The 16,212-nt window shown below is 39.4% G+C and overlaps 1 protein-coding gene across 1 annotated transcript in view; it reads left to right on the top strand.

Annotated features, from left to right (window-relative positions):
• Window positions 1-16,212, top strand: part of USH2A (usherin) — an 838,570-nt gene that overhangs the window by 747,967 nt on the left and 74,391 nt on the right. The window lies entirely within an intron of this gene.

Genomic DNA, 16,212 nt, shown 5'->3' with positions numbered 1-16,212 from the left:
TCTTGATATCTTTCTTCACTTAGGGTTTAAATATATGAAAATCGTTCACAAGTGAAAAGAAGCAATATGGTCGTGCAGATAAGATCCTGAACTGAGTGTCAGGGAGACTGGGGATCATTTGGGGGGCTACAACTAGTTTACATTCCTCAAGCAAGTAAAGTCTCATGTCTTTTCCTGATTTCCATATCTGTTGAATGTGAATAATTAAATGTGTCCCTCCATACCTCATGGGGTTGAGGTTTGGATAACATCAGACAGAATATTCAATTTTCCCGTTACACAAAGACCTAATGATATCATATAAATAAGGGCAAAGTCATACGTACTATAACTTAACAGTGATTTTTCTGGCTGCCCCCCCACACACACACACATGGCCCACTGTGGTGACTTAATTCATTTCACCTACTATCTCCCAGGGGCTTTCTTCATACCTGTAAACATGTTGAAATGAGATACAGAAACAGGATGGTCCTTACCTCAGAGAGCTTTCTCTTTTATAATATTGCAGAGGTGAGAACTGCAAGTAGGAAAACTATTAGAAGAACTAGTGAATTACAGTATTATGGCCACCATATTGGTATTAAGAGTCCATACTACATCACTGATTTAGCTGTAAACTGCAAAACAAGAGATCATTCATGAAGATGTGTTAGGTAAGAAATGCTCTGGGAGGTCAGCATGCAGCCCTTTTACTGAAGAGGCTTCATGGAGAAGATGGGACATTTCGTTGTTTTAGGATTTGAATGCATATGGTTTTCAAAATGTGCCAAGATCTTATTAAATTACAAAGTCCCTCACAAAAAGTACAAAATGAAAAGACAATATAATGCATTATTTTAAAAGACTAATCTATGTTTCTATGCTTCAAATTTAGGTAGTCCAATTTATGCTAAGGTTATCTTATAGAGTACAGTATTTACCAAAATATCTAATAGTGGGAAAATGTATTTTAATGAAATACCAGAAGAATCTTTTAAATGAATAGTTAAAATGTTTTCCTGCCATCCCTATGTTTAATTCTTCTCTAGTGACTAAAATATAAGCAACATGTGAATGAAGGGATAATGTTAAGGGAATCATTTTTATTTCAGAATTTGTATTTTATATTTTTTTCATTTGCTAATTATTTTTATATATCAGAGTCTTGCAGATCACATCTAGATCTTGTACTAGAAGCATTAAAAGCCGTGCTCTTAAGTGCAGAAGATCTTTTTAGTTCATATCTATTCCATGGGGGGAAATGTTACTTCTCAACAGATCCTTGGAACTTCTGTTCTAAACTACAACCTTGAAAGCATAATTTTTTGTGAAACTACTGAAAGAGCCTTGACAATAGCTTTCTGAGTGAAACACCTTAATGAAAATATGCATTTACTGAAAGCACCAGTATTGCAATGATGAAACTTCTGCTGCTTTAAAATATGACTTTCAGGGCATGATCCTAATCAGTTAATTTTCCAAAAAAAATTCTGTGAGATTTTCCCTGTGGGAAGCCCTAGAAGTTATGCCTTCAAGGATGGTTTCATGTTACAAAACAACTTATAAGTATCCAGTGAATTCATGAGCTTTCTCCTTTATTTAATCTGCTAGATGCTAAGTTTCTCTACAAAATTCCGGACAAAGAGAAAGGCCTTTGCCTCAAACTTTAAGCTGCACAGGGACCTGTACACACTGGTTCCCTCTACACATTCTCCATTCTGACAGTCCTGGAGTTCCAAACTCTTCTCTTTTTCTAAAGAGTAATACATACAGTGCTAAAGAGAATAGCCAGGATAATCAAGAAACAGTAGTATTTCTATATTCTATTTTTGAATGTGTACATGCATGTGTGTGTCCAAAGCAAGTCACCAAACTCTGGATCTTTGGCCTTCAGACTCCTAAGAGAAGGTTTCATTGTGTTCACCAGGAAAGATCCCATTGAGCATGGAGAATATCATCCACAAAGCACCACAGCAATCCCGGCTGGTGTTCAGATGTTCTGGTCACAAGGCCAACTTTCCAGGGTAGCAGGTCACTATGACTCCCTACATCTTTGAAAGAGGTCACCAGGAAAATACACCACTGTCTTTCAGCTTCATCCATTCCTACGTTTCTGAGAGACTGTGTTCAATCCTTTATTTTTAAAGATAGCTAGAGAAGGAGGCTCTATCACACTTTATTCCAATGCTCTATACTCTTCACCATCAGAGAAGTTTGTCCCTTTTAGCCTAGCCGAATCCTTTCTCCTGGAAACTAAGTCCATCTCTTCCTGTTCTGAAGAGCATGAGTCTCCAGGGTCAAGAACAAATTTTTGAAGTTTCAACCCAATTTGGCAAATAGTCATTGAGTGCTATATTCAATATGTCGACACTGAATTCTACACTCAGCTCTACTGTTAGAGTCTTCCAGGGACTGAGCTCTTGGGCAGGGCAGAGACTGTGGGTAACCAAGTCTCAGATACAGGTTATTATCGCTGGGTATTTCAAGTTTCTGAGCTTCCCTAGTTCTGCCACTCATGTTTAGATGGTTCCCTTTTAAATCCCTCTCCTGGCCTTACTTACTGTTCCTCTAATTCCTGAACCAGCTAAACATTTTCACTGGCTCCTTCCCCTTTCTCTGCCTGCCCTAGGCAATTTTTCAAGTTTTTGTTTAATTGACCATTCCGGCTGAAATTTTCCAGAACAAAGGAGCCACATTCTCAATTAATGAGGCACTGAGTCCAACCCCACAATTGCAGGATTGTATTATACTTTGCAGGCTTGCAAGAGGTCTCTCTAATGTCCCTCATTAGTCCCGTGTTTATTGGGATCCCATCTCTGCAAGAGGACACACCAATAATTTGCCCATGGTGATGGCACCATCACTAACTTGTCCCAAGGTCTTCCCAGAGTTGTTTACAAACAGGTGGACATTGCTGGGAGAGCCACATAAAACAGGTGCAATGGAGGCATGAATCCTGCTGGTGGTGGCAGTGGATGAAGAACTGGCAGTGGGGGCCCTCCATGGGGGTGGGGAGCATATGTGTTGGCAGGAGCAGCAGCAGCAGAGGCAGCAGGAGAGGAGAAATGGAAAGAGTGTGGATTTTAATGCCTCCTGAGCTTCTCTCCCCACCTCATGAAAAGTTTCAACTCCCTTTGGGACTAGGCTAGTCCTTCTGAAGGAAAAAGAGAGGTATCTACACTCTTAGGGTCTCCTCAAACCAAAACCCTCCACTACTGAAAACAAGCTTTAGGTAGAAGTCCTTAAACTCCCTTCCCAATTTGTTCTGTGATGAATTGTGCAGTGTCAAGAGAGAAACTGTATTTAGCCTTGCTTGGCATGCGAAAGTTCCATGGTGGTACTTACAGGGAACACTCCTGGCGAGGCTGGCGATACTGCTGCCACCATTCAGGGTTTGTTTGCTTTTGCTCACTGGCACCTGCTAAAGCACTGGCAGAAATAACTTGGGATTTAAAGGAGAAGGTGGTTTACCTGTTAGTCTGTGCTCTAAGTATATCCCTGCTTACCCCACAGGGTTAGAAAACATCAAGCCCAGATCATACATTTTGCCCAGTACTCTGAAAGATAGATGGTGCTTCACTCTGTGTGGAGAAACAAGCATAAGGTGCTGAGTGGGTAAGCAAATTGCATGGGTCACTAAAAGTTGGCTCCTAATCTGGGAATAAAATCCAGAATGACAAACTCTGGTGTCTACAATCCAGTTGCCAAACTCCCTTTCCCAATGTCAAGGAGGAGGTATTCAAAATTTACTTGTGTCGCTGTTTCAAAATCTCTTTACCATGAAGTGGGTATGTGACCAAAAAAAAAAAGAGATAGTTCTTAATCCACCATATTATGGAAGGTTCGTGAGTAAACTGATGAATTCACTTTTAATCCCATTTTTATTTGGGTTTAGTATAATGTAAGATATTCTTGCTCTTTACATATGATCTTAAATTAGTTGTAGCTCTGAAACTTTGAGGTTTCTTAGTCTTTTCTCTCCAGACCCATTTATAAGGCAATACAAATACGCTGAGAGATCTGGCTATCTAACAGTGCTCCTTTGGTGACTATCTTTTTAACATGAAGAAAAATTTGGTAATAAAAACAATTATGAAACTCTCAGCATTAGCTCTGTAAGCTCAGTTTGTACAGCTCATAATATGATCTAACTATTTCCTTCTTTCTTTTATATTAAAGAGTCAAAAATATGGATAGGTAAATGTCACACAAATCAATGAATACTTATTTGCATAACTCCCCAATTTTTATACTAATATTTATTTTGACGTGAACTTTTCATTCACTAGCCTTATATTATCTTTATCCTGTTAAAAAAACAATAATGAAACAATACCCTACCAATTTCAAATATGTATTGGGGGGTTTTTGCTTGGTGTTATTGTGGATGAAAGCCATATATGTCCTTTTGAGCTCCATTTCGCTACTTCTTTGAAAGAACTGTATTTTTCTTCAACAAATCTCTTCTGAAAAGTCAGCAAGAACTAGGGCAGGTACCATGGTTTCCAGTCACTTTCAGTGATAAGAACCAGTCCAATTGGATAATCAAACTCATTTTCAGGTCTTAAAAAAAAGTCCAGTCTAAATCAAAGCCTGGCTTGTGTTTAGGGATTGCCATGGGGAAGAGAAGACATGGTTATTTTCTTCAAGATTCTTTAGTTCCCTCTTCTCCTCTTGCTGATTCCATCAAGAACACGGCAGGGAAGAAAGGATTAGGGAAAAAAGTACTGAATCTTATTAATTAATATTGCTCTAATCCATCTACCATTGTCCTCTATGGTGCAGGTGCTTCGTGGGATTTTCTCCATGGGCCACATAGAGTTTGCCCACAGGATATTCTATGCTTCACAGTTTCCCAGGGCAGGCAATACACTCTCTGGCTAATTTCTTAATCCCCTGACTATTCTTGCCTTGAAGGCCCACCCCCATAACCTCTTTTACTCCTGGGGGCTTCTCTTCTGAGCAGGGAGCCAAGAGTGGGATTCAATCATGTTGAATAAGCTCTGCTTCCTTCTTTGGCATCTGCTAGACCTGGGAAAACTTGTTCCACCAAATAGTAAAAGGAAGGCTTTCCCAATGCAGTCCTCCCTGTTTGACCTACCATGCTGCATGAGACCCAGCCAACCTCCTGACTTCATAATTCATTCACTAAGAAGCAGGTATGAGTTTCTGTATTAGGCCATGAATCCAAACTCCTGGTCACATCACAGCCTCAGAATATCCCTCTCCAGCCTAATGGCAGCATGAAGTTTGCCCTATGAGTTACTTCAGCTCAGCAGCAAGCCACCTGCAAGGAGTGCAAGGTCCACTGCACCTTCCTTGAAGACACCTCTAATTTCTTCAGGTGCTTTCTTGGATACCCTCATCTGGCTTGGGAGGAGAGTATAGAGAACGCTTATCCTCTCATCCAGTAGTAAGGAGACAAACAAAGCTCTTGTGTCTCTGAACTCCTTTCTTTAATTCAATTTTCATGATTTGGGATCTTCTCTTACAAAGGTTGTAGGAGGATCAGATTACAACACTGAGTATGCTTCCTTTCTGAGAGTCCTGCAGGGATAAGTCTCAGCAGTGCCAATAGAGCAATTTACACCTTATCTGTCTCAGTTTCTTTCATTATTCCAAGATATAATCTTATTTTGTAGTCTGTCACACAACTAAATAGCCCCATCATCTTTCTAGTTGTTCAAGCCAGGTCATCCTTGAGTCCTTCCTCTTCCTTAGTTCACTAAGTCCTGTTGATTCTATTTCCAAAATTTATCTTAACTCCTTCTAACTGAAGACCACATTAGGATCTGCACACATGTTGTTCTGGCCCACTGAAACGATTAGGTCCCTACACTTCAAGTGGGTCAGTCCCCTTTCTTAATTGTCAATACTGAACAAAATGTTACTTAATTCACAGGTCTCTTGCAATGGCTAAGTAAATTAATATGTATACAAAACCATAGAGAAACAGTAAATGGCAAAATAAATAGACTATGAAACCTTAGAAATCCCACTAATTGGAATAACAGAGGCTGGAATAAATTAGCAAATGTAGATAAAGTTTTGGTTTGTATAAGGCAACTGTACTAATTTCATCATGAATGAAAGACCTTATGTTTTATATATTTCAAGGACTCCTTGCCTTGCAATAAAAGTCTGAGTTTGCAAACTTAAATGTTCCCTGAGACCACACTGCCAATTTCCACGTCATTTCCCTAGAACAGTATCAGATGAGGTTCTATTTCCTTTTTAAGTGCCCTAGAGCAGAAACACGCTGTTTTCCTCCCCGAGGTTTAGCACTGCCTCATGTTCTCCCCGCCACAGCATCTCATGCCAGCCTTTCTAAGAGCCCTCTCCAGGCCATTTGCATTCCAGGACCCCACCTTTTCCTGCAGGCCAGGGACCACATCAGCAGGGCAGGAGTTCTTCTGGTAACACACACACAGGCTTCCCGAAACACACAGATTGTCCCTCCACCTACTTCACCTGTGCCAAAGAGTAGACTATCCTATATGTGGGGCAGATGGTGGATAGACTATTTGACCTTTGGCCCACTGTGCTAGTTTCTGGCCTTAACTGAGTTACAAGGAAATCCCTCTTTAGACACCCAAGAATCCCACAGAGCCATGTTAGAAACATATATGAAAGTAAATGAACTAGTCCACATGATAAAAAGCCCAGGCCATAAATACAGAATATGTGCCATTTAGCACAGACAGCAAGCTGTAAATGGCAGTGGAGGGCAGAAGTTAATTGAACTACTATGCTCTTGTCACAAGTGGAAAGTGGCCACTACCTGAGACAAGATGGCTGCCCCAGAAATACCCGATTACAGCCAAGAGATCATATCCTTAGCTCTGCAAGGGCTTCTGGGTTAGGGGGAAATCATACACAGATGACCAATATTTTTATGGTTCACAGCCGATCAAAGTGAAATTCAGCAGCTGTTCAGGACAAGTGACCACTGTAACGGCTGTAATATAACCTACTAAATAGAGAGGGAATTACATTAGAGCAAGAGGTTAGCTGTGATTATCGGCAGGTGAGTGCTTTATTGAAGTTGAAAGACCATTAACATTGATAGAGTAATTATTTCAACTTGAAAGTAATTACCTTGATGGGTGATAACTTCTCTAGTGTTCCCAGGTTTGATTGGGCCAAACAATCGTGAGCTCCTGAAGCCTAGAAAAATATTACAACAATACTGTGATTTTTAAATTACTGAAACCACTGTTGGAATATTTTAATTATGTTCAACAGTGAAAAGGTTTTACCTTACACAAGCTAGTGACCTCTCATGTAGAGACATTTGCTTTTTAATCCAAATGCAATGACCCACACCCACCACCTGTGAATACATATGTGATGGGTTTTCAAATGAATCTTTTTACCTAGATATAACTTTTAAGGTGAAACATCTTGTTAGTGCTGTACCTCACATCACTGATCATATCTATGAACTGGGAGACCCCAGAATAGCAACTAGTTTCTGACATTTGTCACAGAGGGTTTAGTTCATATAATTTAAATATTTTAATAATGACCTCACACAAATTTAAAATTCTAGATGCCATGTATTATGGATCCCAAATTTCATATTTTATGAAAAAGTTTCTTTCCTGATGTAGTACAGCGTCATTACAAACACTCCATTGTCAGGGTGTTTTCCATTTATCCATGCTGGACATTACCAAACAAAATGAAAGCTGAAAATTTGAGCTATTGCGTCTCTAAAAACATGTGAAAATTTTGAAGTATTTGCAATGGAGGACCAAGACACATGAAATCTAGTTAGGGCAATTGCATCCAAGAAATATTGTGGGGCTTTTCTATTCATCAGTTGTTTTCCATCATTCTTTTTTGAGAATCTGCTGTTCTCAGAAACAACAGCAACTACTAAGGAAAGAAGAAATAGTCTCCTCTCTGGGACTTAGGGTGTATTGGGAGCAGAATAAGGAAAGAGACCAATGACAATATAATGAAAAAGTAACTATTTGATCATGCATGGGCATTATCATATTTATAAATTCTTAAAAGAAACTCTGAGGACCCTAACTCACACCCCTGATTCTAAGCCCTGTATTCATCCTAGGGGACCACCAGCCACTGACTGAACAAACACAGTCATCATGATTCCTAGTCATGCTGTCAGAAGAGACAAATGTGACATCGCCTTAAAGTTCCTGGGTGATTCCTTAGACCTTTCTATCATCTTGGCAGGGGTTGATCAGATGATCAGCCAATCAATGACCATCTCTACAGTAGTACTTTCCTAGAGTTTTTCTCTAATCAAACTCTCAGATTTCCAAAGGGCAAAACGGGTTTCTACCTGTTGTCAGAGAGTCAAGAAAGAATGTTTTAGCAAATGGTTAATGGGTTTCCTTTGTCTCCCAATCTCTGCTCTGGAATTCCTGTCCATATACAAAGTCACTGGGTCCCTCTTTCAGAAGAAACCAAAGGACAGAAATCCCTGAGAAGCCCAAAGAGACTTGCTAACTGAAAAGTAGAATGACTGGCCTGAATATGAGGAAAGAGTAAGGGTTTGAGACGAAACCATTGGGAAAGTGATAAGAATTTATGAATTGAATTGTAAATCTTTCCATTAAGCCAGCCAAAGAGGGAAGAAATCGGGCCAATCTGACATCACATCAGAGTTCTTACCACAGCAGGCTCATCCTGTGTCATATATGGCTGGGCTAAAGATTGTATTAAGGAGCCCCTCAGGTACTCTGAATTTAAAATAAGTATAATAACTCATTTTTAAACATTTTTATATGATACTTGGATTATTAAATATTCACATTACAAAATCAAAGAGTTTTAATCCATCCTAAAGGTGTGTTCTCTAACTCTGAAAGATAATGGGCATGTCTAGCTAGTAAAATTACAGTATTTTTTAACAGATGTAAATGTTACTTTTTGACAAGACACAAGTAATGAATTTTATGATATAAGTTCCTATTGGGTGATTATGATACAGAATTTTATTTTTGCTAAGGCAATTACTAATGTCATGGCTGGATACCTGTGCCCATTAGTGGCTGGTTCTGTGTTTTTTTAGGATGGTTATTGATCTCTTGCTGAGTTGAGATTCAGGTTTTATGCCAGATAGCTTGATTAATGGGTTGGTTTCTATAAGTGGACTGAATGGGGATAGAAAGCAGGGGCAGCCTGCTCTGCCAACCCCAAATCCGTCAAGACGCATAGCTCATTATGAAACAGTTATCAAGGATACATGAAAAATTAATTGGGCTCAGTTTGATTCTGAAAAGAATCTGCTTTCTACTTGGCGCCCCCCACCCACCCACTCTTTCCAGATGTTGTGCACCGGCCCCTGGAGAAGCAGCAAAGGGAGATGTATTAATACATTGTATTGATTAGATCAAGACCCCTGACAGTTATTTGTAGAGATACCATCTGGCTGCTGTTCGAATTCCTTCACCAAAAAACAGGACGTGACATGTTATTAATCTCAACTCTCTAAGTATAGACAGTTGCCTTTTCTGCTAAACCGCATTTTACCATTCTGTAGGAGATGGAGGCAGACCTGAAGGGTGCAGAAATTAAGGTTATTACACAAATTGAGCCATATGGTCCAAATATTTCAGCAAGAAAATTGCCAGGCAATAAAAATTGCTCCTGCCTTCCTAATGGTGTAAATTACAGTTTAACCATGGCTCTAATGATGTCCTTCTGCCGCGCTTAACTACTGTTACATGAAGGACATTGTTTTAAAAATATAAAAAACAAGTAAATGCCAGCAGCGTGTTTTACAATCTGTTAGTGTGTCATTAAGAACACTGTCAGAATTACATAAACATAATGGCAGGCAACCCAGCATACAAAAGAACTCGTTGGGAAAGAGAAAGTGTCTTGAAAACTCTCTTTATCTCTGTAATGTCAAGAGCACTGTCCCCACTGGACATTTTCCAGGGAGAAAAACCCTGTCCAGTGCTTTATTCTAATTCTCTTGAGTGCCCTGGCATCAGTGTTTGCGAAATCAAGCCTTGTAAACTCTAGTGGGCATATGTTGGCATCTTGTACGACAGTCCTCTCCATGTATATGGAAAAGGCAAAACAGAACCAGGTGAGGGGAGCAAGAACCGATTCTAAACTAAATGATAGAAGTTGACCTTTTCAAATATTTCTATTGTTGGAGAGAAGGGATACGACTCCACTATACTCATTAACCATGACAAGTGGCAGTGAGAGTCAATCCTGCTATTCTGGACACAATATTAAGTGGATGCTTATTCAAAATAATCCAAAAACTTTAGCGTTACTGTAAAGACCATTAATTCATATTTGAATAAGGCAAATGTTTTCATGACATTATACCAAAACACCCTGGCACTTTTAAAAAGTTTCATTAAGTTCCATGTGGTTCACAAGAATACTGATGCTTTACCCCCTAAAATCGTACAATCCCTAGAACCTTGGACCCTCTAAGCTGTCAGAAACACAATTAAGGTGAAAGCTGGGAGAAAAGTTTCTCATTATTAGACATATAAACAATTTGAAGGAAAACTATTCTGAACATTTATTTTTCCTTTAAGTCCTTTTTTTGCCTCCAACTCCCCAAACGGTGGAAGCCTAGAATGTAAGGTGCCCTTAAAACGAAAAGAACAAAGAGAAAGAAAATGGGGAGGGGGGAGGGAGATTTCTCCTATTTTGCATAAATGCATTATTAGCAAGGACCAGTTAGTTATTTCCCGATTGGATGAAAGGCAGGAGAAGCCATGTGTTGGCTGGAGCATTATGTGCCTAGAAAGCTCTTGCTGCAGGTGTCTTCATTGCTCACAGCCTTACTTCCTTTCGGTACTGGCCACAAAGAAACTCTCAGTGAGTCTTTGCCTAGCCTATCTAGCTATAATTTTACCACCATCCTGGAATTTATACACATTTTCTATCCCTCCTCCTTGCTTTATTTTTCTGCTTAATACTTAATATCATCTAGTAGCATATATTTTGCTTATCTTGTTTATTGTCTGTCTCTCCCGCTAGAACATAATCCCTTGGAGAGCAGAGATTTTTGTTTACTCTGTTCGGTTAGTCACAGGATCTAAAGTAATGTCCCGTTAGACAGTCATTTGTGGAATGAATAAATGAATTAGTGAATTAAGGAACAAGAGTTGGCTTGCATTTTATTTCTGATTTCTGCCCAAATTATAATCATACTTTAGAATTTTTTCTCGGTTGTTTGGTAATGCTTTATATTTAGCCTATGGAGATCTATATGTTCAAAGCTGAATCAAATTGAGGTGGAATCATTCATACGTTCCATTTTCAATCTGTATGTGATTACTTGTTGAGAACCCTTTACATAAAAACTTGCTGTGCATACTTTACACAGGCCCTATCATTTTATCTTCATAACCATTTGATGGAGTTTTATTATCTACTTATCATTAATGAGGGAAAGGAAACTCAGAGAGGTTAAGAAACAAGCTCAAGGTCATAGAGCTAGTTCCAGAGCTGTGACTCCACTGCAGGTCACTCTGATCCTGAAGTTGGCTCTTTCTACTACCCAGTGCTGCATCTTGAGTTACCAGCCTAGAGGAAGCAAGATGTTATTTATGAAAAGCTAAATATCAAAAAAAGCTACAAAAAATGAGATGTCACATAGTTGGGTGTGATTAATTGCCTAATGCAAATATAGGAAATAATTTATAAAAGATTCAAATAATTAAAAGATCCTTTCGACTGAAAAGTTCAGAGATGGCTTTGGGGAGTGTGCCTTGAACAATGGCTAGGATTCAAATAGATGAGAGAGTGCAGAAGACATACCCTGACTCAGGCAAAGAAACAGAAATCTGGTTTGGTTTGCAAAACATCTGAAGGCAAGTCTTTGCTTCAGGAGATAAGCAGGGGGATATTTTTCCAATCTGTCCCCATTTCCTAGACCTGATATTAAATGAACTTAATTCACAATATTCCCATCCAAAGCCTGGCAAAGTTGTCACGTGAGGTGGGGGACCGGCCACCAGGAGACCTGGCTTCTAGACTGGTTCTGAAGCTTTCCCCTTGGGTGCCTGAGGGAGGTTATGGCTAAGGATACCATCTCCCTCAGGGGCAGCACTCATACAGTAGCAGGAACACAGTCAGCACTCGATTGACCGTCATTTTTACAATCCCAAATGAGGTTACGGAGAGAAAAATCAGTGCATGGAGATGCCATGGTGCTAACTGTATTGACAGGGCCCTGGCTGGAAATACTAGTTCACAGTTTTAAAAATAAAATACAAAAGGTTTCCTGCTGTTCGTCTTCTCCCTTCATTCCCAAAAAACCCTTTTCCAAAAGCATTTACTACTCAACAAAATATGTTAATAGTAGAATGGTCTTGGGGCAGCTGGCCCAAGTCCTGGGTGCAGTAGTGGAGAAAGAAAAGCTAAGGCAGGCTCTAGATGGGGAAAACTAGAGGATGCTTCGACTTGGGATTTTAAACGTTGAATCATGTCTGAACCTCATCAGGCAGATCTGTGATGTCGTTCTTGACTTGGTGACACTGCCTGGAGCGATTTCCTGTATTCAAAACAGCGTGCGGGACACAGCAAGGGTGATGAGGACACAAATCCAATACCTACCCTCAGGATGCTAAAAGAGCTGCTTAAAGAAGTTGGGGCGTGGAGAGGGGGGCATTGAAGCTTTCTTTAATAATGTCCCATAGATCTTGCTTTATACAAGAATCAAGGTTGATATCTTTGCCCCTCTTAAGTAATCGTACCTGTGTAATTTCTGTTTGCAAGTAACTAAGTATGTTCCTAATAGTATAAATTAAATCATGACTAATTTTCTTCCTTAGTGGCATACCACAATTTAGAAATAAAATAATTAGCACGTTTAGGTTGAGCATAGTAAGGGCCTCCGGAAAGTCAATTTATTTGTCCTTTCTGTCCAGGAGTACCTGGCCATAGTACCTCAAGCAGTGGCACCGCTTCCTAAACAGGGAGATAATTATTTATTAGTGAAATTATATCCAGAAATGAAAGTTGTTAGGGGCATTGGGCATCCAAGTCCCTGTGGCTGGATGATCACATCTGTTAGAAATAAATCACTTTAAAAAAATTATATTAGTCTCACAGACGGTCAAGAGTGGAGTGAGGGAGGGGGAGACAGATAGGGCAAGGAAGCTTGATTTTAAATCTTGTGAAATAGAGTGTGGTCAATATGTTGTCAGCACACTGAAGTGTTCAGACATCAACTCCATATTTCCCCTCTTTGAACCCCAGGTGGCCAATTAACCGTATGTGCTATTTATTCATTACAAAATAGGCAGGATAAATTGAATGGTTAGATTGGCTAATAAGAATTCTTAGCAAGGACTAGAATAAAAAAAAAAAATGATGCATGAGCAGAGACCAAAGAAAATCTTTGGGGAATTCCAGAAAAAATCTGGAGGAATTTTCCTCTTAAACATATCAGGAATTGACACTGGAAACAAAGAAATTTAAATGGAAAGATGCCCGTCAAATAAATTTTCTTCCTAATATATTTGTGTTTCTTTCTTCCCTAAGGCAGAAAAAAGACATTACTTCCAGCAGTTATTAGTATCATTAAGGTGTTTTGATGCCTCATTCTTACAGCAAGGAGTGGATTTCCCTTCTTTTTTTTGTCATTTGGTAGCCTCGCAATTCAGCTCCAAGTCACAACCCAGCAAATGAGAAGCTTATGAATTTACTTGATCTTGTGAATACTCTCTGCTTTTGCAAATATGAAAGAACTTAAGAAGAAATTATGGAACCATCTATCTAATATAATTAAAGTTCCATTAAAATATATGAATTATACATATTAATTCATGCATTTTCATTTTTGTGGTCATTCAAAGACTATGTGCTTCAATATATCTGACATTTGCTCCTATAAATAATGCCCTCCCTCTCAATCTCATCCTGCCCTTCAATGCAATGTGTACATCAGGAGAAGCTGGAAGAAAATGAGAGTCTGAGGATGTTTAAACACATGCAGCCATGATTTTGTTACTAGATTTCATGACTTGAAGATCTGTAGATGCTGATAGAGGTTTCCAGAAATAATAAATTCTGGACTCTTACTTTCAATGATCCAAAAAGATAGTATTAATGCTATTTGTTTCCTAACTTTTGGATAACTCAGTGTAGGAGTTTGATATAGTTATGAATTCCAAAAACAGATATTGGACTATGTTTGTAAACTGGTCTGTACCTGGGCATGATTAAATTATGACTAGGGCTTTGATTGGGCCACGTCAGTAAGGCATTGAGTCCTACCCCTTGGTGGGTGGGGACTCACACATAAAAGGCATGGCAAGGGACAGAGTTGGAGGCTTTTTGATGCTGGAGTTTTTGACGTTGCAGTTGGATGCTGAAGTCTCAAGCTGGAGTCCTGGGAAATAAGCAAACAGAGGAAAGAGAAGCAAGCCCTGGGAAGAAAGGAATCCTGAGCCTGGAGAGAAGCAAACCCCCAGGAAGAGAGGAACCCAGGAAGCCTAAGCCCTTGTAGATGTCAGCAGCCATCTTGCTCATAAATGTGAAAATAGACTTTGGTGAGGGAAGTAATTTATGCTTTATAGCCTGTTATCTGTTAGCTCCTACTCCAAATACCCTTTGTAAAGGCCAACAGACTTCTGATATTTTGCATCACCACCCCTTTGGCTGACTAATACACTTAGTAATCCTCATTCAGGTAATTAAGATTCTACATCTGGCAGCACCTTAAAGAAATGGTGCAATTGGGTACACCCTTGAAAGCTAGATATATCATTTTAAAAGTCAATATTTGTTTCAGCAGTGAAGGTTTCTTAAAAGAAATGGCTGTGTTAGTGTTTGCGGCCTAATAAGTCTTTTCATTTATGGGCCCTCAAGTTGAGCGCTCATCCAGAATGTTCTGACCCCATTCTTTCCACGAGGAGAGTGCCCTCTGGTGAATATGTCTACATACCACATAGGTCTGCTAAGATCCTCGAAACTGTCCATACATCAAATGTGGAAGCAGTTAGGATGCACCTGAGCAAAAGTTTTTGGAAAATCCTGGCCCCTTCTTGTACTAGAAAGATTGCAAGTGTAGAAGTGGCCATAGTTCACTGTAGTTTTCTTTTTACTGCTGTGTTATTGCACCCTGTTGGGGGATACATCTGAGCATTTCATGTGTCCTACTTTTAAAATGCCCAGATGGTGACTACGTGCTCTGGTTTGAATTGGGCAGCCCTCATCTGTCATGCTCTGGAGTCTGCCTAGTTATCACAGAGACATGAGACAAGGAAAATTCCTCCATTTTTCAGCTCCTCTTCATCTGTTTCTAGTCACCCACAGTGAATGATGCACTTGCACAATTGTTAAGATGACAGTCACCATGATAACTGAACATCACTTCCCAGGCTGGGAAGTTCCCTGTGTCCCCACAGCTCCCTGCCTCCCTCCCAGCACAAGACCCTTTGCAGTGAGGCTGATTACTTGCCATCTTGTAAGTAACATGGGAGTGAGAGGCTGTGAAAATACTTTATACCTGGCAAAACCACTTATATTTGCATTGGTCTGCACTTATATTTGCAGATTTAGCACCTGGCGTCTGCCTTAGGTCAACATAAAACCAACTGGGCAAAATGAGACTTACTCCCACCCCCCACGCATATACACACAGTATACTATTGTATTGTCAGTTATTCGGAAGCAATATATCAATTATCACAGCTATAATCTTCTTCACTCTCATCTTCATGCTTCACAGAGAATTTAAATCAAATTATTCAACCTGGAAAATAGTCAAAAGAACTAATAAGGGTAACAGTATAACTGGTTACAATAGTTTGAGTGCATACGAGAGGTTTAGTGTGATTTTGTGACTTGCACATTTTATAGGGCTTTTGTCCTAACTATATTCTTATAAGTGCCATCTGGGCAAAGACCATTGGCATCATTTTTATGAATAATAGTCAGCACTTCCCACTAGGAAATTAGTCAAGAAGATGAGATTTTTTTAAAATTATCTTCAAGTACTTAGCTTACAAAAACTGTTACTAGACTTTGTCCATTCCTAGGCAACAACCTGTGTTGCCTATTTTTATTTTAGAACTTTATTCATGATGAATTACTGATTGGATTCCATTTTATTTTTCAGAGAAGAAAAAGATTTTGTTCTGTTTTCCTTCTAAATATTAGCTTCGCTGAAAGAAGAATACAAATATTAACGTTGTCCATGTCTCTAAACTTTTTAGACTGTGCACTCCTACAAATAATAAGTTTTGGAGCACACATCCCCATAAAATG

This window comes from Dasypus novemcinctus, chromosome 13 (genome assembly GCF_030445035.2).
Source record: "Dasypus novemcinctus isolate mDasNov1 chromosome 13, mDasNov1.1.hap2, whole genome shotgun sequence".
NCBI classification, from domain to species: Eukaryota; Metazoa; Chordata; class Mammalia; order Cingulata; family Dasypodidae; genus Dasypus; species Dasypus novemcinctus.
The sequence above is the reverse complement of the archived record's forward strand: the minus strand, read 5'-3'. Positions and strand labels throughout refer to the sequence as shown.